This window comes from Dermochelys coriacea, chromosome 4, assembly GCF_009764565.3.
Source record: "Dermochelys coriacea isolate rDerCor1 chromosome 4, rDerCor1.pri.v4, whole genome shotgun sequence".
Classification (NCBI taxonomy): domain Eukaryota; kingdom Metazoa; phylum Chordata; order Testudines; family Dermochelyidae; genus Dermochelys; species Dermochelys coriacea.
In genome coordinates, this window is record NC_050071.1 from 25,459,398 (window position 1) to 25,486,808 (window position 27,411).

The 27,411-nt window shown below is 41.2% G+C and overlaps 1 protein-coding gene across 5 annotated transcripts in view; it reads left to right on the forward strand.

Annotated features, from left to right (window-relative positions):
* BMPR1B (bone morphogenetic protein receptor type 1B) overlaps positions 1–27,411 on the forward strand; it is a 381,540-nt gene that overhangs the window by 175,194 nt on the left and 178,935 nt on the right. For 3 of the 5 annotated variants that reach the window (XR_006280595.1, XM_038400136.2, XM_038400139.2), the window contains exon 4: positions 4,092–4,175. The exons of 1 other annotated variant lie outside the window; for it this stretch is intronic. The gene's annotated coding sequence lies outside the window, so the exon portion shown is untranslated. Of the gene's footprint in view, positions 1–4,091; positions 4,176–4,572; positions 4,681–27,411 lie in introns of all 5 variants that reach the window. One more of the 5 variants, XM_043512644.1, reaches the window with a different exon arrangement.

Here is a 27,411-nt window from a genome sequence, read left to right on the forward strand (position 1 = left end):
TGCAAGAGCAGGAGAATAACAACAACTCATTCCGCTGTGGGGCACGGTACTCAAATTCTCTGCACCATAATTCTCTGACAAGGATTAGGATAACCAGCTGCTTGAGTGCTGGATGGGGGATTAAGTAAATAAAATCTTGCTTCTCAAGCTTAGTGATCAACTTCTCCATGTATTGGTTGGGAATGGACCCTGGCTTGGGCAAGCCTTTATTCTTGGTAGTTGAATAAACCATGCTTGGAAGCGAAGACTAATCAGCCAGTGCATTCTCAAGCACAAATGGGACCTTACAGAGGTTTTGTTTGTTTGCATGGTGTGACGGGGCAAAGCCAGATGGCTATGGAAGAGTAGTGGAAGATAGATATATTAGCTCCAGGCTAAACAAATCCCTGGTACCAGGATAAGTGAAATGGCAGCTGCTCCAGGTCAATTAAGACACCTGGGGCCAATTAAGAACTTTCCAGAAGGCAGGGAGAAAGCTAGGTTGATAGGGACACCTGAAGCGAATCAGGGGCTGACTGAAACTAGTTAAAAGCCTCCCAGTTAGTCAGGTGGGTGTGCATGTCGGAGCTGTGGGAGGAAGTTGCGCTGTTGGAGAGGCTGAGTAGTACACACCATATCAGGCACAAGGAAGGAGACCCTGAGGTAAGAGTGAAGTGGAGCTTGAGGAAGTGAGGGCTGCTGTGGGGGAAGTAGCCCAGGGAATTGTACATGCCATGTTTCTAAAAGGTCAGCTACCATAGCTGATACTATTAGGGTCCCTGGGCTGGAGCCTGGAATAGAGGGTGGGCCCGGGCTCCCCCCCCCTTTTGCCCCCTGATTAATGACTGAGACTGGGAGACAACAGAGACTGTGCAAGGAAGGATAACTTCTCCTCACCTCCCTCACTGGCTTATGATGAAAATGGCTCAGTAGACTGTGACCCTTATCTCTAGAGAAAGAAGGGTTACGTGGAGGGTCACAGTGAGCCTCTGAGGCTAGCGAAATCCGCCAGGAACGCGGGACCCACGGAGGCAAGGACAGAACTTTGTCACAATGGATTTCGATCCCACCGCATTTTAGTAAAAGAATTAGGAATTTGCCCATTAACCCTTGGCTTAAAATGACACCTAAGCCCACACCACACCCTGACACACCACAAACTCTATGTCCTTGTGCAAATTTCTATACCCTTGTTGTCTTCTTGGCAGCTGGCCTTCAGCAGTGAGTGAACATCGGTGGTGGCACTGCTATGTAGTTCATCAACTGCTTTAGGACCTTTCAGAATGTTTTATTAAAAATTAAGCTTTTTCTAACACAATTTATTTCCATCACATTTATGGTTTCCTGCTCTTAATTTTTGTTCAGTTTTATCTATTAAATGGCTAATGGTTAATAGCACTGTGTTTTGGTTTCCAGTAGTAGAGAAACATGGATGTCTTTGGTGCTTTATGTTGTGTGAATGCTGGCGTCTCTTGTGTCAGTCACTAACAAAATACATCATTCTAAAACGATAGATGGTCAAGAAGTTCTAAAGCTATAGATGTTCAAGAATAATTGTTTACGTCTTACATTCTGCGGCAAGCTGTGCTTACTAGTTAAGTACCTTGCTTGATTTTATTAAGCCATTGTTTGTTTTTCTGGTTATCTGGGGAGTTGTTTGTGGCTGCTTAAAGGTTGACTGTATGACAAAATGACACTGTCACATCCAGTTAAATGCATTTATGCTCTGTCCAGTACTTTTAGCAATGAGAAACTTATAACAAGCAAATTAGTTTCAAAAGCTTCCTTCTGGCAGCTCACCAAGGGTTAGTGATTACTCATGGAAGAACAATTCACATTTTTTTAAAAGGAAAATGGTGCTGTGGTATCAAAGAAGAGCTTTCTAAAATGAGGTTTTCTAACAAACCGAAGCAGTATCTGTACCATATCAGCAAATGACTAATGAGAAGCCTAATTTTTCATGCTTATGCAGTAATAAAAGAATGAAGGCACACACAAAAATCAACCTTATGAACTGCATCTTAAAAAAAATAAAAGTGAATGTGGTGTGAGGGTGTGGGTTGATGAAAACTCCATGCTCATAAGTTATGTCAAACATCATGATTGCAAAGTGAACCAAAATCCTGCAGACTATTATTATTTATAGTCTATTACTACCTAGAGGGTCAAATCGGATTGGGCCTATTGTGTTAGGTTTTACTTCCCAAAACTCCCATTGACTGTAGCTGAAACTTTTGTGTTAATAAAAAATGTTGAGGGGGGTGTCTCAATAAAGGCATGTGTGTGTCATGGAAAAGTGGTGACCATTCATAGTGGGGAGTATATTTATCATTCAAATCAATCACCACCACACATGCTACTTACACTTACTGTGGTATTTCCCATTTGAAAACCCAAGTTATGGCTTCATACCACTGGAGGTGGACTGGGGTGCGTGGTCCAATATGTAGCAGCCAACCTGTCGTGATTGGAAACGTATCTGCATATGGTAAAGACAGACATAATGCCTCTGGAGGTACTGAAGGTTCTTCCCCATCCTTGTAGGTGTGCAGCAGTAGTTTCCTAGCCCTGTCCTCTGCCTTCTAGGTCCTTGCACCTTTGGGGTGTGCAGCATAGGTCACCTCCAGTGCTCAGGAAATGGTGTATGCCGAACCTTAAGGGGCACCATGAATCTTCCACACTCCCTGTACAGCAGTGCAATAGGAATCGTGGTCTTGTATAAAGTCATAAAGAATATGGCAGTACAGTGGCACAATTGATGTTGACTAGACTTTTTTTTTAAATGATATCCACAAGTATATACTAGAGCTGGTTGGAAACATGTAATCAAAACATTTTTTCATTGCAATTTGCCAGACCATCAAAACCAAAAAGTTCTGCAGGACCTTGTTGATTTCAATGAAATTTCAATAAAAACCAGGTTTCAAAACCTGCCTCGTTTCTTTCCAGATCATCTGCCCAGTTCCTTGGCAGCCCACCTAACGAGTGACAGGGGACCAGGAGCTTGGGAGTCCTGGTTCCCAGGATCCCAGCTTCTTGGCTGCCCGGGTGTCCAGTCTCCCTGAGTCTGGGACAGCCTGACAGATGGGTTGCTTCAAAGTCGGGGCTTCCAGGGTCCCTCACTCTAGGGTAGTCTGCCTGGAAGGCTGGGGCTTCCAGTAGAGCTGGGTGGAGAGAGGTGAATGCATTTCACTGAGAACTTAGAAGTGTTTGTTTTTGTTTCTAACCAGAATGAAACCAGATTTTGAAATCCTCCTTGGAATGAAAGTGCCGTTCTTCACCCAGCTCTTGAGTTGATATCTTTGTTGGTATCTTTTGTTAATTTGTTCATGCTGTATATTAACATCACTCTGAGTCTTGGGTACCAAGCATCTGACCTGGGTTGGCAAATATTTTCAGAGGTCCCTTTAAGATGTATATTTCCATCACAGTGAAAATATACTCAGTGTTCTTTTGGTGCTTTATTGCCAATTATGAATGTCTGAAAACACCTTTAAGTCTATGAAAAACACAATATTGTTTTTATTCAAGAAGTTAGTTTTAAAGAAAATGCTTTTCCAGAAATTCTTGACATCCACAGTATGCAGTAATTTTATGATCCTAGCTGAATAATATTTTGGATATAAAGCATTGTTAAGGGGGTTTGAGATTATGCTGTTTGTTTGGCCAAAATAAAGGTAGTTCCTCCCTCTTTCCCCTCCCTTTTTTCCCACCTGCTTGCAGAAAGCTATATTTCTTCAGACAAGGCTCATAAGTACCCTTTTGTGCCTGATTTGGGCCTCCAGGAAAGGCTCACAGCATCTGTAAAGCTGGCAGCAAAATGGTATTTCCAGGCAGACAGAATGTTGCAGGGTAGAGAGCCAATCCATGGCTTTGTCTGAGCAGCTGAGAACTTCATTTGAGTAATACCACGGTGTACAGTAACACAGACCTGTGCCATGAGCAAGTAAAGCATTGAGCAAGTGTTGGGGCCAATATTTATAGACCACTACGTAGCAGCCCTGGAGAGAGGGGGAGAGGGAGAGAGAAATCACTGCCTGAACTGAAGGCAATTTTATTTCAGATTTTTGCCTTTAAACAAAGTTGTTTTTTTTTTTTTTTTTCACTGTCAGGTTTAATCTCCTCTTGGCAAGTCCTAATAGTCTTGCTCCAAGCTCTGACTAGGAGGAAACAGAATTAAAACAAGAAGCTTGAAGGTAAGTAATTAGCTAGTTTGGTGTCACATTTACTTTGTGTCCTTGCCTGTGTGCTGCCCTTTGAGGGCACTGCATCAATAAGCAAGACCTGGATACGTGTTCTGGCTAATAAGTAGCACTGCCTGATGTTTCAGGATGTTTTTGGGAGTGTGGTTATTCTGTGTATAGTTACAGGGGAATGTCATGTTGATTCTTATTTAGTAATATGCTTGAAAAGCGCAATTGGTGTTGGTCACCTCACAGCAGAAAGTCATAACTTGGGAATGAGAACACTATTTATTAGCGATTTACTCATTGCTGTTTTTAACGCATCTAGTGCTTGTGGTATCTGGACACTTGAATTTGCACCGTAAGCTGTTCTTATGTCATCCTGTATGTGCTGTGTTCTTTTTAATAGCAGAAAGCTAGATAAAAACCCTGGGTGAGCTCTACTGAGTGAACTGCTATCTAAGTTGACAGTCAGAGTCACTGCTGTAATGGCTGTGCAGGAGGAGCAGCACAGCAGGTAACAGCAATGCTCAAACATTTCATGTAAAACCATATATTTGATTAGAAGAGGAGAGAGAAACTCTCCCTGGTGCTTGGATGATGCTTACAAGGTGACATAGAAAACACACCCTTTGTAGGATGTTCTCTGATAATAGAAAGGAAATGAGTTTTCATAACAAACTGTTACAATCAAGGTCGAAGGAAGATTCTCCCCCTCCTCACCCCACACAGGTAGTTACATAGAACATTTGAAAAATGAGTCTCTTTCCATTACATGCCATAACTTTTCAGCAACCTCCACCAAACATATGGGCTGCTGAGTTCATTAGTCTTCTTTGTTTGCATATTCCAGGGTGTAATTTTAAAAGCTGGGTTACCTAAAAAGGGGATAATTCTTCTAAACCTCTTTCCTGGCACCAACATGTAAAATCTGTGCATTTAGACATTTATGTTTACCATTCATAGTTCAGTGAAGATTAATTTGTTGCGTAAAGAACATGGCATTTTCCTGAATGAAATTTATCAGTTGACAACCCTGAAATTATTTCTTTAAGCTAAGAAAATAGGCTTTGGCACTGGTTTAAGATTTTGGAGGACTGGTTGGGAGAGTAACTTGCAAATCTAGAGGATTTTTAGACAAATACACTGAATATATGTTAAAAAATAATTTTAAGGTTGAGATACAAACTTACAAATACAAGGACCTGCAGGGTTAAGGTTCACACTATAGCCTTAACATGACCTGTTAACACTCTGCAACACATAGGGTATGTAACACCATCTACCATCCACTGTTTTGAGACTCCAAAGGACAGCAAAGTGAGTTAAAAATGAAGTAGCAGTGATGAGTCTGTATTTGGTTAGTTTGGATCATTTGGATATTTAGCCTCTAATGTTGCTTTATTTTTTTATTGTGATGTAAAAATAAGTTTATTTGAGGAGATGTGATGGGATCCTGGGGTACATCCTCGAAGTGGGGTACCATTGTGTCCCCTTAACTTTCCAGACTGGGCTTTTTCTCTCAATGCTTCTAGTGACAAGCAGCAAAGCCCTCCAGATGTTGTTGTCACTCAGTACAACAGCATGTGGAACCACACACCCAGCTAAATTATATCAATGCTCCCTGAGCCACTCATGAATCACACAGAGAAAGGCACCAGCAAATCTCCCAAGTCCCCAGCATTGCATCCCTGGAATAAACCATCTTGCCCTTGTCAGAAGCCTGACCGGTGTTCGTTTATTACCCAGTCCACCCCTCCTTCTATGTGGAGAGGATACACACTAGCCTTTGTAAACTGAGCTGAAATATTTCCCAAGCACTTCAACCAAAACACGCTGTTTTCGGTTAAATATAAAACAGATTTATTAACTATTGAAAGATAGATTTTAAGTGACTATAAGTGGCAGGCACAAAAGGTCAGAGATAGTTACCAAAGAAAATAAAAGGTAAGCGCACAGTCTAAATCTTAAACCTTGTTAGATTTGGCACTGTTTGGATCAAGCAGTTTTTCTTATCCCACTGGATGTTGCAGATAGATTACAATTCTTAATACACAGGTTTTCCCTTTAAACCTAGGACCAGTCCTCTCAGTTCAAGTCCTTTTTCTCCCAGCGTTCTTGTCACTTCCAGCGTAGGTGGAGGAGGAGACAGGTAGCTGCATGATGCCACTGCCCCTTGTTTTATACCCTCAGTCCATGTGCCTGGAAAATGGGAAATATTAGCCCAGACATGTCCTGGTGGGCTTTGCTGAGAGACAGAGTAGAGCAGTGCCCCATTGTGTGATGCTTGCGCAACTCTTTTACAGAATTACAAATCCCTTGTTTACAACTCTCCAGCTGATTAACAATCATGATGATCTTTCAACACCCGCCCCAGTGTTGGTCACCTCCTTTTTTGTCATTGAAAAACTAACAGTGGACAACTCCCAAACTTACAACATATTTCAATAACAACTATACAGCAAAATCTTATAACTTCATACATGCTAACGCTATACAGAACAATGGGTTTCAGCAGATCTTCACCTTTCATATGATATCTTACATGGCATGCTTTATATGAAATATCACAACCATTTAGGAATGATGGATATGGGGGCTGCAGGGTGCTACTTTGAGTTACAGCATGTCATAGGGGAGGGGAGATTAGAAAGGAAAAATAATTAAAATCTCACTGACATTTTCAGTTAGCCATGAGCTAACTTCAATAATTTCAAGAATTCAGATGAAGAATGGGGACTTGCAGAAAAAAGATGCATAGTTAATAATCATGCTTTTATATATACAAGATGTGCCCCTTCCCAAACATTCTGTATGTGTTGGAACACTTGTTGCCATCACAGATACTGGAAATATTGAGAGGCTGTATTGGAAAATCCAGCAAAGAAGAAGGGAATATATTTATGGTACAATGACAATTAACAATAACAGAACTGATCCATAGATAGGCAGAAATAAACACCTCTCAGTATGGAAGTTATAGCAGAGATGGGCATTACAAATAAATGTGTAAAAAATCTGTCTGGGTAGCCGCTGGGCTTAATAAAACACAGTGGTGTTGCATCAGTTTTTGAGATTTATAAAAATACAACCAGCACAAATTTCGCCTCATAAAAATATATTTGTGTATTAACCACTTAAAGGTGATGTGGATGTCCTCTCTGTTCCCAGCAACATAGCTGAGAGGCAGCTGACTGGGGGTGAGATAGGATGTAGCGATTGTGAGAGTCTGTACTCTGCTATAAGCGGGCACAACATGCCAGTGGGCTGGGCTCAGCAGCCTCAGAATTTCACAAGTCGTGAATGAGTAGGTTCCCATATTTCCATAAACGTAGCAACATCAACCTCTGAAAACAGGCTTTGTGCAACACCACAAGAACAAATCTAATCTTGCTTGCCTTGTGCACTTAAGCGGCTTTAGTTTTGGGCAAGCAAGCACAGCAGAATTGTGTAAAAAATTGCTAATATCCCATTCCTAAAACACATTAATTTGAATTTTATTATTAATTCTTATTTGTATGATCATAATGTCTAGGAGCTGCAGCAGGGACCAGGGCTCCATAGTAGCAGGTGCTGTACAAACATGGAACAAAAAGGTGGCCCCTGCCCTCAAAGATCTTACAATCCAAGTATAAGACAAGAGACAACAAATGGGGCAGTAGCAGGAAACAGTGAGACAACTTTGGTCAGTATGTTGGGCAGTGGTATCAGCACACCAGAAGTTTAACTGTTCTCAAGTTTCCTTTATTTTACAGCTTGTGTTCCGGTCAATCTCGGTATAACCAAGTGTACAAATTATGTAGGAGATGTAAACATTTATAGATAGCTTTTTTGTTGTAATGCCCCCTCCTTAGTTTCATAAGCCTATATATAGATGCTTTAACTTCACGGGGAGGAATCAAGTTAGCCTGTTGGTCAATGGTTTCACTGGAATATTGCTTTCATGAGGTGGAGGGAGAGACTCTCTTTCAGATAGCCAGGACCAATCAAGTAAAGCCCATTTTATCTATATGCTATCACCTAAATCTGACTTTCTTTCTGGGGTTAGGGTAGGGAGAGTCACAAACTTCATGCTGACTGACTGCAGGAATGATGATGTGATGAGATAGGGTTGGTTCTTGCCTGCTTGCCTGATGTCAATACACTTGGGAGTACTCTTGAGAGGGCTGCTTCCTGAAACAGATGTAAGGGAAGGGACCAATTGGGATTAAAATGTTCCTCACACGACTTCACCAAATCGATGGCCATGGGAGTAATGAGAAAGGAAAGGAGTCTGTTTTTTCTAATGGTGGGCCCTGCACCAGTCTCTAGGAATCAGGGGAAAAGTGGGAGAGTAAAACCCCTCCAAAACAAAATCCTCAACCTTTTTATTAGCTTTAAGAAAAAAGACCACCAGGTTCTTGTCCTGTCTTCCATGCTAGTGTTGTGTATGAGATTACTCCAGTGCTAGAGCTGTCATTCCCTCAAAATCATAAGATTAGACTTAAAAATCTTGATATTTTAAAAAATAATAAATGTGTTCCTTCTATTTGGTTTTTGGTTTTTTGAGCCTTTCAAGGTCATATTTTTAGACTTTCCTCAGCAAACACGAGGATTAGAAACTTCCGTTTTTAATGAAAACATGACTCCAGGAGCTGAGAGTTTGTGAAAAAACACCAAATATTATGATACAGGCAATAAAATTGTGAGAGTTGGCAGCACTGGGAGTTGCTAGGCTTCTTTACAGCTCTATAATGCTTGGGCTTGGATCTGGATTATCGTTGTTTCCTCTTGAATGTCAGGCCAGCCTGGTGTCTGGCATGGTCATGTGAGAGCTCAAGCAACCCGTGTACCTTTAAAGCACTTGTGTAGGCCAGGATTGTGTAAAATATAGGTGTTTTGTTCTATAAATTTGTTTCATTTACCTTCATGTTCCATTTGTGCAGTCCACTATCATTCCATATAGCTAGCTGATCAGGAAGGAGTGGCAGCTCCATCGAAGCTTCTATATGTGCGGGCCATGGGTACCCATCAGGAAAATACTTTCCTCTAAGTAATTCCCTTTAGAACTTTACCTTTTGTTCCTAGTTGTGTATTTAGGTCTGTCTGCAGTTCTGACATGAAATGTTAAGTGACATGTTTCAACAGTTTTACTATTTTCTGCTGAGAAGTTTCTTGTGCTTGTTTTGCTAAGGCTGCTTTTGGTGTCAGAGGTTATCCTTTTGGTTATTTACCTCACTGCAAGTTACTGCTAAATGCAGAGCCTCACAGTAATTAACTGTGATTGCTGATAGTTTTGTGCTTTGTTTTAATTATCCTAAAATTGTACAAGCAAAACATGACTCTCTTTTTCCAAACATATCCTGGGATTTGGATTCAGTCCACAAATTTGTAGTATTTATATTCCATTAGCACCCACAGTATGCTATGCACGGTTGAAACACAAAACAAGATGCAGTCCCTACATCGAAGAACTTAGTTTTACAAAAGTAACATATGAAGGGAGGAAGAGGGGAATACAGTCAGAGAATATGAGTACGTGTGCACGTATATAGTTATAGATATATGCATTGGTTGTATTTTTATTGTTATATATTGGAGCTGTTTGGAGCCTTTACAAGGTGTTCAGAGCAAATAATATATGTGAGCCCTTCTGGCTAGAATGTAGGATGTTTAGATTTTTTTTTTTGAGTGCTCATGTCCATTTCTGTCATCTCCAGTTTTACAAGGACTTGCTATTTGTTGCGAGTTCTTGTGCATCTTTGTAGATAGGAGAAGTACTGCTATACTGCAAAGGTCAAAGTCAGTATAGGGAAGACTTCTCCATTATTCCTGTGAGTACTCAAGTTGGGAAAACCCTCAAGATGTAGGTGTGGAATAGAGCTGAGGCAGGTAATGAAAGGAAATAATATTTTGGTTATCAATATTATTTTTCTAACTTTGATGTCCTTTCCTGAAGCTGTGACTATCAGCTAACTTGGGATTTGTCTAAGTATAGTGTGTGCTTTATAAATTCTGCTCCTCCTTCATAAAACTACCTCGCTAATTCCCCATTCTTGGAAGAACCAGGAACTTTGAAAGAAGCTCAGTTACTAGAGGCTGAGTGGAAACTCGCACTCTGTGAGTTCAATAGCATCGGTAGAAAAGGACAGTCAGGTGTGCTCTGTTCAGATTTCTTTTCTTTTGTAAGGGTTGGAGTGGTTTATTTCAATATTTGTAGTATTTATTTCATCCTCTATATCTTCAGTTCAGTCTACATCATTGGACCTGAAATTTAGCCTTAGGCAGGTCCCTCGGTGGTCCATAATGCACAGATAAACAGATGGCCATGTAATTTACCCTTTTTCCAAAATGCCACATAAATCAGAGTGCTGCCTAACTCCAGAGAAACATCTATCCACCTGCCTTTCTGTCTCCTCTATTCGCCTACCTATGACTTCGGGAGCATTGTCACAATAGAGGACTGTGTGACCAGATGGGAGCAAATGGTGAAGCACAGAAAAGAGCTCATGGTACTGCACATCAGGGAAGAGGAGTTTACCTTGTGGACTGACTCGGTGTTCTGCTCCTATGTGGCATATGAGCCACATGTGGCAGCTTCCAAGATAGTGGTTCAGCCCTTCCTCCTCCTTTTGCTTGTGTTCCCTCTGTTTCACCCAGCTGGCCATATGTCTCAGAAGTGCTCTTCTCTTCCAGAGCTCCTCTTCCCTCTAGGAACATAGAGCCCTGATTTGACTGGGTGTAGTTGTTCTGGTTTGTTAGCCATCTTTTGCAAGTATCCTCTGCTGTGGTACATTCATGCAATGTGGCGTTACGGATTACTGCAACCTGAATGAACATTGGATATTTTTTTAAATGGGAAAAATAAGGGTATTTGGCAGTCAGACTTGCATTTAGACGTCGCTATAAAGTCTCTCTAATCAGAGTACCTTCCTTCTGACATAGATACAAATAGAAAGTTCAGTTTCTAACAGCAACATAACGTAGATACCACAAAAGGCCTTAATGTCTGAGTAAAAGACTACTCAGCATGCATGCAGGTGCACATTTAATAGACTGTGTTTGCAGAAGGTAATATTTGTGGGCACCAAGTTTCCTTGATCATTGACCTTAATCTTTTTTCTTTCATGTAGGAAGTCCAATCTTATGTGACTAAGCCTTGTTCACTTAACCAGTGGTTGAAGTAACGCTCCTTTAGATCAGATCAAGGATGCAAAGAATTACACACGCTCACTCACTAATGCTTCCTGGTTTAGAAATCATGTATGCAGTGTCAAACATCCCATTGCATTTTATTCAGGCTTTTCCAGGAATATCAAGTAGTCCAATCAGTATGATTATCTCAGACTTCTGTGCTGCTGTAGAACAGTGCAAAGTTTTGTTTTGTTGATGATTCTGGTTTATGTTTGGAGGGATTGTGTGTGACAGGCTTTTCATGGCCCCCTGCTGGAGGCCCCTGAGGTCCTACTATACTCCCTCCCAAGAAAGTAGTAGTGAAAGTGGGTCTTTCAGGCCTGCCTAGAGAGGATGCATGGAAGCAGCCAATCAGAGTCTAGCAGGCTCTGAGAAAAGGAGCTGTAGGCTCTTATCAGATCAGTTCCTGGCTGAGACCAAGGAAGGGTGCTCCTCTCTGTCCAACGAAGCTCAATGGGCTGCATTAGCTTAAGCTGGGAGAGAGAGGACCTGAGAACTTGAACCTTAAGGTGAGCAGTGAAGATAAAGGGGTGGGTGGTAAGAAGCCCAAGGAAGTAGCAGCAGCAAATTGAAGTGAGCGGTACATGGGTGCTGTTTATAGGGTCACTGGAGTGGAACCCTCCATACTGGATGGGCCCAGGTTCCCTCACCAGCAACTTGCAAAGTGGCCTAAGCCCTGAGAAGAAGACACAAGACTCATTGAGCCCGGCAAAGGGCTGAGTATAAAGGGCCCAGAGATGGGGCTGAAGGCCCTGGTGAGAGCAGGCGGGCAGTTTTTTGAAATCTTTGCTGCCTGAAAGGGATTCATTTTTGACTGTATGTTCTGGCCAGAGGGCCAAACCACTGAAGACCCACCAAACAAGGCAACAATCTACAGAGAGCACCAGGAGCAAGAAAAGGACTGCAGTACCGCATGCAGCAGCAGGAGGCACTCAAGGTGAGTGTCCTCTTGTTACAGATTGAAACAGGCTATTCTTCAGTGGGGCAAGGCAGGCAGTTACTCCCCACCCTCAATCTTGGTTCTCCCCTTCCAGACATTTCATAGATTCTCATAGACGCTACACTTCCCTCCCATGTACCCCCTCTGACTTTGCAGGATATAACATAATCACATATAATGTTCTATATGCGGACACAACTTTGCAATCCACCCTGAATTTTACTAAAATAACATCCTTCTATTGAAAATCACATTTGTCAAAAGTCTGAGACTGTGCCACACCAGTTCTAATAATACAGCTAGCCCAAGGCAACAGTGGAAATCTGATGTGGATTTAAGTTCCAATCTATCTCCTGAACGAGGAAGAGTACAAATAACTTGCTTGAATTCACAGAAGGAAGTGTTTGGGGAAGTGACTGGATCCTCTGAGCTGCTCTTGAGTTTGAGATGGTATCCTCCTATCTGCTGATTTCTGGATTTGGGCAGATAGGAAGGTGGAGAGTTACTCTGTAACCTGAATGCATATGGCACTTTAGAAATTAATTTGCCTGGAGGAAGAGCGAGCCAGTGACCCTTTTTTCTAAATCATATATATGATGATGAAAGGCCTGCTGCCTACCACCTTGAGCTGGCACTCTAGAAAAATTCCCTCAGCAGGGGACAAAATATACTGCTGTTTCTTAATCCGAAGTAGTCTAGAATGTGTTCTTGGCCCCACAGGCCGTATGTTTAAAATCTTTCTCTTAAGGTCAGCATAGTCTTTGCTTGGACTTTGCTCTGTGTGCCAGAGCACTGGAGCAGGACATACTGCTTTAGTAGAACTTGAAATAAATCCGTGAATTATAGTTTATTTACTGTATATCATCTCACCTCAGAAAGCTCAAGTGTAAAGTATGATTTTTAATTAACAAGCATATTGTCCCAGAGCTTTGACTTGGAAAATTACATATCAGTACATGTACTGTTTGGCAAACCATTCTTTTCTCCCAAGTAGCTATAAATAAAATCCTTCTGCTTCCCAGCCACATTTTGTTTCCTCATGTTTAAAAATTGTAGATACATTTTCAGTATTAATTGCCAAAGGACAATATTTGAATAAAGCTATGCAATTCTCTATGCAAAAATTATTTTTATTTTCCATCACCGCATCTCCTTAACTTCATCACTACAATGATCTGTCTTTACATTCAGGAGCAGTTTTGTCTACTAGCCTTGAAACATATTTCTATGTTTATTGTCAGAACTCTGCCAGCAAATTGAGCTTGACAATCAGAAGGGAAAGTTGGGGAAAGCAGAGTGACCTAGGACACACAGTTCTACTAAAATCTTTCAAGGCTCTTGGAATACTTTTTCTTTTGGAGTGAATCAAATTACAAACTGAGAGGTTGGTTTTGTTAGCTAATCATTAATGTAGAACCAGTGAATTTTTGGGCTTGTAACCCTTTCTCTTGCTAATTAATGGCATATTTTTATTTTGGAAATATTCTTTTTCCTAGTCATTAACTAAAATATCTACAATTTAAAAGACAGCACGTGAGGTCATGGATAGTGATTTGATCCTCTGTTATAACAATATTGTACAGTCAGCCTTTGGCTCAGGAGTAAACTAATTCTGTATGCACCCTCTAGTGGTCAGTGAAAAGTTAGAAACGGATGCATTGCTTGTCATTCCTCTTGCTTATCTTTGCAGCTTGAGACGGGGCTGAGAATCAATAAGAGGGCTGTTTCTAGGCCTTCTGTATTTAAGGGGTGTGTTAAGGCCGAAACGTTAAACTGTGCCTTTCACTTGACAAATTAACAGTTAGAGTGCAACAAAAGAATAACAATATCACCTGTATGTTGTTATACTAAGAAGGAACTAGAACACCTCTGTTCAGGAATCCTGATCTCTTAATAGAGACAGAGGAGACTGTATTCTGCTGTCTCTTTCACTCTAATTTTCCCTTTCACCTGCTTAACTCTGCCCTTGATCCAAAAGTAATAAAAATGGAAATATGCTTGTTTAATTCCTCCCCTCTTTTCCTCAAATGATTACACTAAATCTGCTTACTATTTAAGTAGAAACTTAATTCTGATTTACTTTAGTCATAGCTCCTGCAAGTGACTTGTACCAGTGGGGTCACTCAAGTGATACAAAATGTTCAGCTTTGTTCCTCCCTCCCTCCACTGCCTGTGCAGGGATGGAGCTAACATAGATCCTTGTCTGGCAGCACTCTAATACTGTACTAAACTGACAGGATTACCTCCATTTTAAATGCTTCAGGGATATTGTGCCAAAAGTACTTTCTAACACTGGCCACCAATGTAGTGTTAATTTCAGCACCATTCATAAAGAGAATATACTTCCCTGGTGTATGTCTTCGGGACTACTCTGCTGTGCTACTTATGCTCCACTGTCCTTTTTGCTGAATGTAATGCAATTGTGGTATAGAGCAAAGAGGAGAATAAAGAGGACTGACAGGATCGCAGTATGGGCCCCAGCAGCAGTGTTGGAGGGATGTTATTGTCTCTCTAAACACCTAGATTGTATATTGTGAGGAGGCAGAGAGGTGTTCTCACAAGTGTGTGAAAGTTCCTTGCTACTGTTCTTACATACTTAATGCAAAAAACATTTTTATTTCATGGTGGGGCACTGTAAATATCTAATGTGAGCAGGTGTTAGTTATTAACTCTCCCCAGCCTGCTTCCAGTGATGATATACCACCTGAGTGCTTTTTGTCTCTTGACAGGCGTAGGTTTTCTGCAATCACTCTTAGAAGTTTTTAAGAAGGGAAATTTCAGATCATATTGGGTGCTGAAAGAAAAGGGACACTATTTTGGAGATGCAGTGGTTGTTCTGGTACTGAACTAGTTCAGTTATTGTGGAATATGGGAACTCTGGTTAAAGTGTAATTTTTTTCAGAAAAGGGACTATGTAAAAGTGTTACCTATCATTTGTGTCCTCTACATATTTCCACTCTTGCTATATGTGGGGACCAGTGCTGTTGAATAATGCAGCCTTCTACTAGCAATACCTGTTGGAGAACTCATGTGCCCCTTCTGTATCCATCCCCTTTGCATTCAAGCATGTTCTAAGGGTAGAGCTGTAAAAGGGGTGCAGCAGTGGTTTCTGCCGCTGTTTCTCCCAACCACTACCATGGACAGAGTGAGCCTTCTTCAGGATTCTTAGCAAATTAGATAAATGTCTTGCTTTTCTGTAAATAGTAACAGTTCTCACCATTGTTAGTCTCTAAGGTGCCACAAGTACTCCTTTTTTTCTTGCGAATACAGACTAACACAGCTACTACTCTGAAACCTGTTAGTTAGTTTATGGCAGATCTGAACAAGAAACATGAATTTAAGCGATGTGCTTCATATCCTGCAATTTTTCCAGCATCTGATACACATGCTTGATGCCTAAAATGCTTAGGAGAATGGCACTCTCCTTCTCAGTGTGTGTCTGTAAGATATTTGCATCCTGAGCCAGAAAGAAGAGGCAAAACAGACTGCAGGAAGCCTTCTTGGCTAAAACCTCTGAATTTGAGGGCTCAGAGTTTCCGGATCATGGAAATAAGAGGCCTGGATCAGTTCCAGGACCTTCTGGTTCCAAGAAACCCTCTATATCCAAATCATTGTCTTTGACGCTGAGCTCAATGTCAAAAAGGACTGACCAGTCAGCAGCAAAAACCTTAGAGCCACTTCCAAAATGGGTATTGATGGTGGCTGAAACTGGCTTAGACAATAGCAGTTCTACACCAGAAGCCTCTACGGAACCAGGACCTTCAATTCCAAGGAATAAGAAGGCCAAGACCATGCATCTTTCAGGGCCTGGCATTATCTTCTGGTCTGGGGTCTCATCACATCCTTCAGTTCATGAGCATGAGGATCTGAGACAGATGAGAGACCGAGGTCACTTTGTTCAGTAGGTAGCAAAGAAATTGACAGATTCCCTGTATCACATCAGCACCGATATCTTCTGAAGTGGTTTCTACACATGTACTTGTGGAACTGCACTCCTGTGATCCTGTCTGCACTTCACAAGCAGAAAGAGAGAGGGTTAGATAAGGATCTGACACAACATTCTCCCTCTCACAAAAAACACAAAGCTCACCATGTGGATCTTCTGTGATGTTACTGCCACCTCCCAGAACCACCTGTGTGTTCACCTAGAAAGTCTATCTTACCCTTGTTACTACTTCTGTGGTATTACCCATTGGTTCCTTGTTGGATATGGGCTCTGCTCTGCGTTCAGAAGAGGAACTGGATACAACAGTTTACTTGGAGACTCATCCTCAAGTCTGTTTTCATGCAACAGACTGTCACAAGTATGCTTTTCTTCCTGACTATGAGATGGTACAGGACTGGACAATTTGGCATGAGTGGCAAGTACCTTGTTGGATGCCGTGGCCATATTGGCCACCTCCAGGGTTTCTATTTCAACCTCCCTTAACAGCTATGATCTTGGTTCCACATCATGGCAAAAATGCGTCAGCGGATCCAAGGCATATGGATCGAGGATTTTAAGGGATCCTAGACCAAGGGATTGGTAACCTACTATAATCCATGACATTTTGTATGATGAGAAAGAAGAAGCTGATGTATCTTTAGAAGTTAATATTGTGCATCAAGACTTAGAACCTACAGACAAATCCTCCCCCAAGGGTTAATATTGGAGTAGCCTCATATCCCTCACCACCCGAGGTTGCTCTACAATTCCAGGAACTAGTAAGCAGAATGGTGTCTACAATGAAATTACCTTCTGATTCACTTCAGGAAATGCCTCATCCTATTTTTGATATGCTGGGGAATACTTCTACAGACAAGGTGTCTGCCCCTTTCGGAAAGTCTCTAACAGCCAGCAGAATCAGTATGGAATATTCCATATTCTTGTCAATCAATTGATAAAAAAGCTGATAGGTTGCATCAGATCCTGTATGAAGGGTTTTTTTATTTCTACATGCATTCTCCCCCTAACTGTGTGTTGGGAACTGCAACAATGCAGTGGGCAAGAATGGGATATTTACATTCTACTCCCGGTGACAGAGAGGGTAAAGAAATAGATTGCTTGGGAAGAAAGGTATTCTCTTCAGCATCTCTAAACATGAGGATAGCTAACTAGCTTCCTGTCTTGGCTATGTACCAGTTTCACCTCTGGAACAAGATCTCTCTCTTTACAAAAAAAAAATCTTCCTGTGGAACACTGCAAACTGATGAATGCCCTTATTCAAGAGGATCAAAATGTTGCAAAACGTGCATTAAGAGTGTCTTTCAATGTGTTGGGTGCATAGTCAAGATCAATAGTTGCAGCAATAAGTATTTGAAGACATGCATGGCTACACACCTCTTCTCCTCCCTAAGAAACAAGGTCATAGTTCGAAGACCTTCCCTTTGAGGGGGATGGACTCTTTTGTTAAAAATGAGTTGTTAGAGAACATTTAATAGATGAGATCAACAGCCAAATCCTTGGATCCTACAGCCTTGTAAGAGAAGAACTGAGGTGGCAATTGCTGCTGTCCCCCCTTTTATGGTCCCATCCTCAGAACATGCTCAACTGCTAAGGGGTGGGGCACGGAGAGGTGTGTGTGCCCTCGAATTGCTACTTGTACGTGGTAGGTTGCAGGACTGCTGTTGGCAGATCAGGCTTCTATGCCAGATATGGACTGGCCATAGAGCTTCCAGAGATACGCCCCAGATGCATTCACTATAAGATCCTCTAATGTTCCACGAGGTATGGCTGACGTGAGTGTAAATAAGGTGTGTTACACATAATGTTACCTCCTGTCTGAACAGTAGGATACAGTTCAGCATTCCATTATGCTAGAAGGCTACAACATTCAGCAGCATTGATTGGTACACATCCCAAGAGTGTGAATGTGCAGAATCTGTCTGAAAGAACCTCAGTTACAGGTAAGTAATCTTCCCCCCCTCTACAGATCTCTACTCTCCATTCCAACACACATCTGCTTATTTAGTTCAAAAATAAAGGTTGATGACTTTTTATTCCTGTTGGCTCCTGTAGTGCTATGAGCAAGTGACCTGGCTTCTATTCTGGTTTGTAGATCATCAGCAAATTGTTAACTAAACTGTAATTGTCAGCTAGAAAGAGCACAGCTTGATTTCAGGTTGCGTTTCTAGAGCAGGCAAGAGAAGAACAACCTTTTCACATGTTTCACATGTAAACTAAGAAAATGTACACTATTTACATGGAAAAGACAGATGTTGAAGTTCATCATGTCATTTTTATACCAAACAACTTTTCAGACTAAAATTGCATTTTTAGGTCTTGTTTCTTTGGTGGTGTGTTCTGGAAATTTTGTATGATACAATATCTTTACTATCCTCATACATTTTTTAAGTAATTTAATATCTAGCACTTGTATAGGAATTTTTGTCTTTAAAGCATCTTGCAAGCTGTAGCTAATGCTCCTGTGAGATAGGAAAATAGTAGCATGTCCATTTTAGAAATAAGAAAATACAGTTAACCAGGGTTAAGTGACTTGGCCAAGTTCACAAAGGGGGGATAGTGTCAACTGAGAGCGGAATATGTGCTTTAGTCATGTAATGAACTTCTAATGAATGAAGTTCTAATCATATCAATTAGTGGAAATTAGTTATCAAAAAGCTTAGCCACAGTGTAATTACACTGAGATTGTGATGCAACTACAGTGAATTACATCCACTGTCTCTTGAAGTGGTCTGTAAGGAGTGATTGGCTCACAGTCTTTTGCCCAGACTTCTTGATCACATCTTTATTGTACTTTTATTAAAAATGTCTTTGAGAAGATGTGTGAACTACTTAAAAATGTGTGTGAAAGTCCAAGTAAGCAGAGACTTTCCCTCTGGGGGTCCTTAGCGCAAAAGAAAATACATTGTGTGTCCTTAATCCAGTCCTGATTTGCCACAAAATCTGTCATACATGTTAACTATTGGAAGTCTGTACTGTTTACTAAGGACATGATCTTGAGCCCTTTGAAGTCAATGGTAAAGTTTCAGTGGGGCAGGATCAGACACGAAAATAGCAGATTGGGACTGCTGTGTATTGGAACAGTTCTGTGAGGGTGAAGGAGTGAAGCTTGTGCACTTCCTACTATATCAATTTTTATTTATTTTTTTATACTCAAAAATATAAAAATATAATGGCTGATTTTTAGAAACAGGCCTATTTTTGTCTAAAGTGCCAACTGATTAAAAAAACTGAATTGCCTAAAAAAATCATTATTTGTTTTGACCTAGTGGAGATAATGAATCAGAAGTGTGATTTGAAACCATCTGGTATCCTACAGGGCAAGCACAACATACCATAAAGAAAACCTGAGTTTGAGAAAAGCCTCAACTCTCTCGGTGTTTGTGGTGTTGGACATAAGTGATAACCTTGGCCTGTGGAAGGTAATGTATATACAGTAAATATGGCCAGGTACTCGGAGAAGGGGAATAAAGCTTATAAAGATAAGCTGTGGGGGACCTCAGCACCAGTTTTATATGAACCTTTAGACCAGAGGCTAGATTTGGTGATATGCCAGGAATTATGGAGTTCTCACCAGAGAAGTGGAGGAGAGGGTGAAAATATGTTGGGACATCATACACCAAATGTGAACTTCAGCATTAAACAAACATCATATTTATTAACAATAAGGGGCATAAATTCAAATAATCATATTGATTCAAAGTTAGAGGCTATAACTGGAAAACCTGGTATACAATTATAATGTTGCTGACTGATTTCTCTCTTTGTCAGGGTGAGATTCTCCCCCTTTGCACATGGAGTAGTCTTTTACTCCGTGAACGGTCCCATTGATTTTAGTGGCACTGCTCAAGGAGAAAGATGATATTCAATGCAAGTGAAACTGGTAGAATCTGATCCTTTGTGATTTAGAAATATTGTTGGGAAGGGGATTGTTTGCTGTACAGAGGAAAAAGAGTTTATAAGAAATACTGATGTTTCAGTTGGCTTAATGGTCCTTCAGTTTTCATGCTTTTGGAAATGTCACCTCTGATTGTTCCACATAATTGCAGCAACACCTGCTGGTGAGCACAGAACTGATATTCTGGAGGCTTTCCCATGGTTGACATCAGCCAACAAACCATTTTTGTGTTTAACAGATGTTTTTGATTTCCATTTCACATGGGATTTACTTAGACCCATTCTCTCACTAAAGTAAATGCCAATCGTTTATTTCAGGCAGTTTACCATCAGAAACAATGTGCAGACTTGGGTTCTGGCACTGAACTTAAGTAAAATGTTATTTACACACGTAATTGTTCTATGTTGTGTCCTATTCATACCTTTCTTTTTCCCCACTCATTCGCCTCATGGTAGCTAGACATAGTTTATTACCTTATAATTCAGAACCATCATTTATCTCTGTACAATACAAGTTCTTTTAAGCTGCTCTCACCCACAATGCCTTTTCTCTGGAGAAGTCGGTTGGATGGTGTGAGCTTCAGAAGCGGCCAGCAGTGTTATCCTATGAATTAGCAGACGAGTGCAGTGTGTGCATTCCTTTCTGAACATCAAGCCAAGCACTTTCCACTCTGGGCACTTGCTTGAGGCAAAGAGCGTGTCAGGGATATTTTTGAAATATAGGACTCCTGCTTACACTGCCTCTAATGCCACTGGGCCAGCTGAGGTGTTTTTTGTTTTGTTTTTTTTAAAAGGGTAGGTTTGTAAGTATGCGCTATGTACCGATAATCCCATCATACACTTTGGGAGAAAATAGTTTTCACTTAGAAATGTAGAAATTAAGGTAGGATTCACAAGTTTGCCCAGTGGCACTCAGAGAAAATTGTACACCTCATCCCATGTATGGGTCTTCGGAAAATACTTACACCGGCTCTAGAGAGCTCTTCATGTAGAAGTGCTGGAAAGCAGAATAACAGAAACCAAAACTGAGGTAGAAAAGACTTGGTAAGTCAAGTGGATCCTGATTTTCAAAGGTGCTCACTCGAGCTGGGCAGGAGATGGTTATTCCTTTCTGCTAAACAGAGGAGGAAACAGAGACCTTGTGCAGTTTTTTGATGAATAATGAGTGAGACCTCACCCAGTTTATCCAATAGCCTGGAAGTTAGAGCAGTCGCCTCGGGTGTGGGAAGCCCAGATTTAAGATCCCTTTCTTCCTGATTCAGATCAGGGTTTTTAACCTGGGTGTCCCACACTTAGGTTCTGCATTTAGGAAGGAAGAATCCCATGCACTGCTACAGATTAGGAACCGAATGGCTAGGCAGCAGTTCTGCAGAAAAGGACCTAGGGGTTACAGTGGACGAGAAGCTGGATATGAGTCAGCAGTGTGCCCTTGTTGCCAAGAAGGCTAATGGCATTTTGGGCTGTAAAAATAGGAGCATTGCCAGCAGATCGACGGATGTGATCATTCCCCTCTGTTCGGCATTGGTGAGGCCTCATCTGGAATACCATGTCCAGTTTTGGGCCCCACAGTACAAAAAGGATGTGGAAAAATTGGAAAGAGTCCAGTGGAGGGCAACGAAAATGATTGGGAGCCAGAGCACATGACTTATGAGGAGAGGCTGAGGGAACTGGGATTATTTAGTCTGCAGAAGAGAAGAATGAGGGGGGGTTTTGATAGCTGCTTTCAGCTACCTGAAAGGGGGTTCCAAAGAAAATGGATCTAGACCAGTGGTTCTCAAACTGGGATTTGTGAACCCCTTGGGGTTCACAAATTGTTACAGGGGGTTCTCGGGAAAGAATTCCCTAATGGCAGACAGAGCTGTCACTAGGGACCCCGGGCAGCATGGGGCCAGCAGCCCAGATCCCCTGAACTTCCAAGAGCTAAGCAGATCAAAGCAAACATATCTATCACACTGAGGGGATTTAAACATCAAGATTCCTTATAAGAAATGGAAAGGGAGGTTGATATTTTCTGCTGTTTTTAAAATTAAATATGTAGCTAGTATTGTTTTTTAAATTTATTATGAAGAACAAGTTTAAGCTTTGTTGTAAAGTGCATTGTTTGCCTGGACTGCTCAAGACCTGAATGCTTGTGTAGGAGGAACTCTTTGAATAGTCTTCTTAAATACCTTTATAGGAGCCTTGGCTTATAACAGGCTTATTCAAAGTGATACAATCTATGAAAGTGAGATCTTGGAAGAGTGTTGCCATTTTCATAATGTAATAAAAATACCGTACTGATAAATAATAATAAATAGTGTGTAATAAGCATGTCATAAAAACAAATTTTATATTTCCAAGATCACTGCTTTTATAATTTATACTGAGGGAAAGGAGAATATCTCTGGAAATATTCATTTTTAGGAGCGGGTTCGTGAGACTTGACATTTTAGTGAAAGGGGCTCACAGGTTGACAAAGTTGGTGAACCACTGATCTAGACTGTTCTCAGTGATACCAGATGACAGAACAAGGAGTAATGGGCTCAAGTTGCAGTGGGGGAGGTTTAGGTTGTATATTAGGAAAAACTTTTTCACTAGGAGGGTGGTGAAGCACTGGAATGGGTTACCTAGGGAGGTGGTGGAATCTCCTTCCTTAGAGGTTTTTAAGGTCAGGCTTGACAAGACCTGGCTGGGATGATTTAGTTGGGGATTGGTCCTGCTTTAAGCAGGGGGTTGGACTAATGGGGGCCAACAGGGGCTGTGGGAAGTGGCGCGGGCTGAGGGATGTATCGGTTGCTGCTTCCCGCAGCCCCCATTGGCCTGCAGTGGCGACCGCAGCCAGTGGGAGTCATGATCGGCCGAACTTGGACTTGATCTCCAGCTTCCTTGCTATTCCTTCCCCTCTTTTTTTTAAATTCAGTGTAAAAGTATAATTAGGAAGGCCAAAAAAGAATTGGAAGAGCAGCTAGCAAAAGATACAAAAACTAACACAAATTTTTCTAAGTATATCTGAAGCAGGAAGTCTACCAAACAATCTATGGGGACACTTGATGATCAAGAAGCTAAAGGAGTACTCGCGGAAAACAAGGGCATTGTGGAGCAGCTAAATTAATTCTTTGCATTGGGCTTCACTGCAGAGGATGTGAGTGAGATTCATACACCTGTGCCATTCTATTTAGGTGACATATCTGAGGAACTGTCCCAAATTGAGGTGTCACTAGAGGAAGTTTAAGAATAAATGGGTAAATTAAACAATAAGAAGTCACCAGGACTAGGTGGTATTCACTCATGAGTTATGAAGGAACTCAAATATGAAATTACAGAACTACCATTACGATATGTAATCTACCACTTAAATCAGTCTCTGTACCAGATGGCTGAATGATAGCTAATGTAACCCCAATTTTTAAAAAAGCTCCGGAGGCGATCCTGGCAAGTATCAGGCCAGTAAGCCTAACTTTCAGTATCAGGCTACTTGGATGAAAGTATAGTAAAGAACAGAATTATCAGATACATTGATGAATATGATTTGTTGGGGAAGAGTCATTATAGTTTTTGTAAAGGGAAATCATGCCTCACCAATCTGCTAGAATTCTTGGAGGGGGTTAACAAGCATATGGACAAGGGGGATCCAGTGCATATAGTGTACTTAGATTTTCAGAAGGTCTTTGACAAGATCCCTCACAAAAGGCTCTTAAGCAAAGTAAATAGTCATGGGATAATGGGGAAGGTCCTCTCATGGATCTGTAACTAGTTAAGGGATAGGAGAAAAGGGGTAGGAATCAGCTTTCTTGGGCTAAAACCCACTTCATCAGATGCATGGAGTGGAACATACAATAGGGAGGCATAAATACACAGCAGATGAAAAGATGGGAGTTGCCTTACTAAGTGGGTGGTCAGTGCTAACAAGCCAATTCAATTAAGGTGGAAGTGGGCTATTCTCAACAATTGACAAGAAGGGGTGGAAATCATTTTTGTAGTGCTAATGAGGCCAGAGTAAACAAGGTGGCCCATTTCAAACAGTTGACAAGAAGGTGTGGGTATCAGCAGGGGGGAATTAGTTTTTGTAGTGACCCATCCACTCCTTGTCTTTATTCAGGACTAATTTGATGGTGTCCAGTTTTCAAATGAATTCCAGTTCTGCAGTTTCTTGTTGGAGTCTGTTTTTGAAGTTTTGTTGTTGAAGAATTGCCACTTTTGAGTCTGTTGTTGAGTGTCCAGGGAGATTGAAGTGTTCTGCTACTGGTTTTTGAATGTTATAATTCCTGATGTCAGATTTGTGTCCATTTATTCTTTTGTGTAGAGACTGCCCAGTTTTGTTAGTCTCTAAGGTGCCACGAGGACTCCTCATTGTTTTTGCTGATACAGACTAACACGGCTACCACTCTGAAAAGGGTAGGAATAAATTATCAGTTTTCATAATGGAGATAGGTAAATAGTGGTGTCCCCCAGGGATCTCTGTGGTGGGTCAGTGCTGGTCAACATAGTCATAACTGATCTGGGAAAAGGGGTAAACAGGTGGCAAAGTTTGCAGATGATCCAAAATTACTCAAGATAGTGAAATCCAAAGCAGATTGCGAAGAGTTGCAAAGTGATCTCACAAAACAAAGGGCAACAAAATGGCAGATGAAATTCAGTGTTGATAAATGCAAAATAATGCACATTGGAAAACATAATTCCAACTACACATACAAAATGAGGGGGTGTAAATTAGCTGTCACTACTCAATAAAGAGAGCTTGGTGTTATTGCAGGTAGTTTTGTGAAAACACATGCTCAGTGTGCAGCGGCAGTCAAAAAAGCTAACGGAATGTTGGGAATCATTAGGAAAGGGATAGATGATAACAGAAAACATCCTAATGCCACTATATAAATCCAGGTACACCCACATCTTGAATATTGTGTGCAGTTCTGGTAACCCTGTCTCAAAAAGATATATTAGAATTGGAAAGGCATAGAGAAGAGCAACAAAAATGATTAGGAGTATAGAACAGCTTCCATATGAGAAATTTAAGAAGACTATTACTTTTCATCTTGAAAAGAGACAACTAAAGGGAACGGGGTATGATAGAGCTTCATAACATCATGGCTGGTGTGGAGAAGGTGAATCGGGAATGTAATGTACCCCTTCACATAACCCAGCAACCAGGGCCCCCCACAATAAAAGAATCAAGGTGGCACAAATGAAATAGCAAATCAGTCAGCAGGTTTAAAACAAACAAAAGGAAGGACTTCTTCACAGTCAACCTGTCAAACTCGTTGCCAGGGAATATTGTGAAGGCCAAAATTATAACTGGGTTCAAAAAAGAATTAGATAAGTTCATGGAGGTTAGGTCCATCTGTGGCTATTAGTCAAGATGGTCAGGGATGCAACTCCATGCTCTCGGTGTTCGGAAGCCTCTGACTGCCAGAAGCTGGGACTAGACAACAGGAGATGGATCACTCTATAATTGCCCTGTTCTGTTAATTCCCTCTGAAGCATCTGGCACTGCTCACTGTCGGATGACAGGATACTGGGCTAGATGGACCATTGTTCTGACCCAGTATGGCCGTTCTATGCCCATCCCACTGTTTGTCTCCTGTTATTTTATATTCTTAGGTCTGATGCAAAGCATTAGAGATCCCAGACTCCACGGTGCAGGCATACAAGTCTGGGAAACAACATGGACCTTTGAACATCTGTCTAGAAGGCTAAGTTTTAGGTTTATAGGCAGGTAACGTCTTGGGCAGTGGTTGAATGAAACAGAAGATATTTTGACGTTACTTTATAGAAAATGCGCCAGAGGGAGGCTTCCAGGGAAGGGAGATGTAGCTGAATGGGCAAAAGAGAGGTGTGCCTTTTAATATAAAGGATCAGTCCAACACCAACTTTACAACAAAAGAGCTACCAGCCCTCTGATGTATATGACTTCATTGCCCTTGCATGTTTCAGAACATTTAGGTGGAGGAGGTAACTGTATCCTGTCTTGCTGATACAGCAAATCTAATACTGTAACCGCCCATGGCACTGCTCTCCACTGCGTAAGAAGTTAATCCAGATCTGGTCTGGGACTTGATTGCACAACTAGTTGGTCAGGAGACAAGTCATTAACATGAAAGCTATATGGATGCACATTTCTTCATTGTGTGCCTGTTGGGATCAAGAAAGCAAAGAAATTCAGGGCTTTGCTACCAGCAAGTTAAATGGCATATATACAGAATGCTGTTCCATAAATATTAGAATGCTGTAATTTTTTAATTTGGGTATGAGGTGAAAATACAAAAGGTAAAGCTTGTGCGACTAATCTTGTGTAGAAAATTTATTTAGATACAATAACAAAGTTATTCTACAAAAATTAATTCGAACATAGTGCAGTCAGTTGTGATCAAGGAACATACACTTATTGTGAAATACATGGTTGCTAAAGATAATTAATTGAAAATGTTAGATTCTGTAATTGGTTTGTGATAGGCTAGGAACAGAAATATTTCAGGCTTATCCACATAATACAGTGTCTGGTAACTAGCTAAGCACATAGCTTTTGAAATATCTGAGCACTCTTTAATAGTGGTAGAGGTCAGCCATAAAACTGTACATGGAAGATGTGGTAAATCTTTCCCAGGATTATAGAAGCACTTTTAACTAGAGAGACCCTGTTCATGTCAGTAAAATAAAACTCAGTGCTATTTCTGTTTAGTTTTCTGTATAAGTAAGAAAGTGTACCTTAGTTAGTCTCCTCTTGTTACTCTGAGATACAGGGCAAGAGACATGAGATTTCTGATGATATCTGGGTAACTACAAGAACCAAACTGAAGGAGTCTGTGGTGTTTTCAGATCCTTGAGGTGTGTGCAGATTTGTATTGATGTTTTTACTGTTATATATCTTATATTGACCCTGATCCATCCCCTGTGATTGCACTGGTTTATCCCATTCTGAAACCACAAAGCATCCAGAAAGCTGGCTTAACTGGAAACTCCATAATTCCCCTTGCAGCGGCACAGTAGCTAGCAAACAGAGCTCTAAACGGGAGTTTGAGTGGGAGTTCTGTTGGAGGAAAACGTAGTTGTACTTGGTTTTGTATTTTTAGTATTTGTGTGTGTGTAGGGGCTTTGTGCTGGGAGAGCAGCTGAGCCTGATTAGGGGGTGGGGCTTTGTGCTGGGAGAGCAGCTGAGCCCTGCTTAGGGGGTGGGGCTTCTGACTGGGGTCCTATAAAGGTAGCCAGCCAGCCAGTCGGCACAGGCAGCTGCAGCGGCACAGGAGCTAGCAAACAGAGCTCTAAACAGGGGAGTTGGAGTGGGAGTTCTGTTGGAGGAGAAGATTAACAGGATTTAGGTG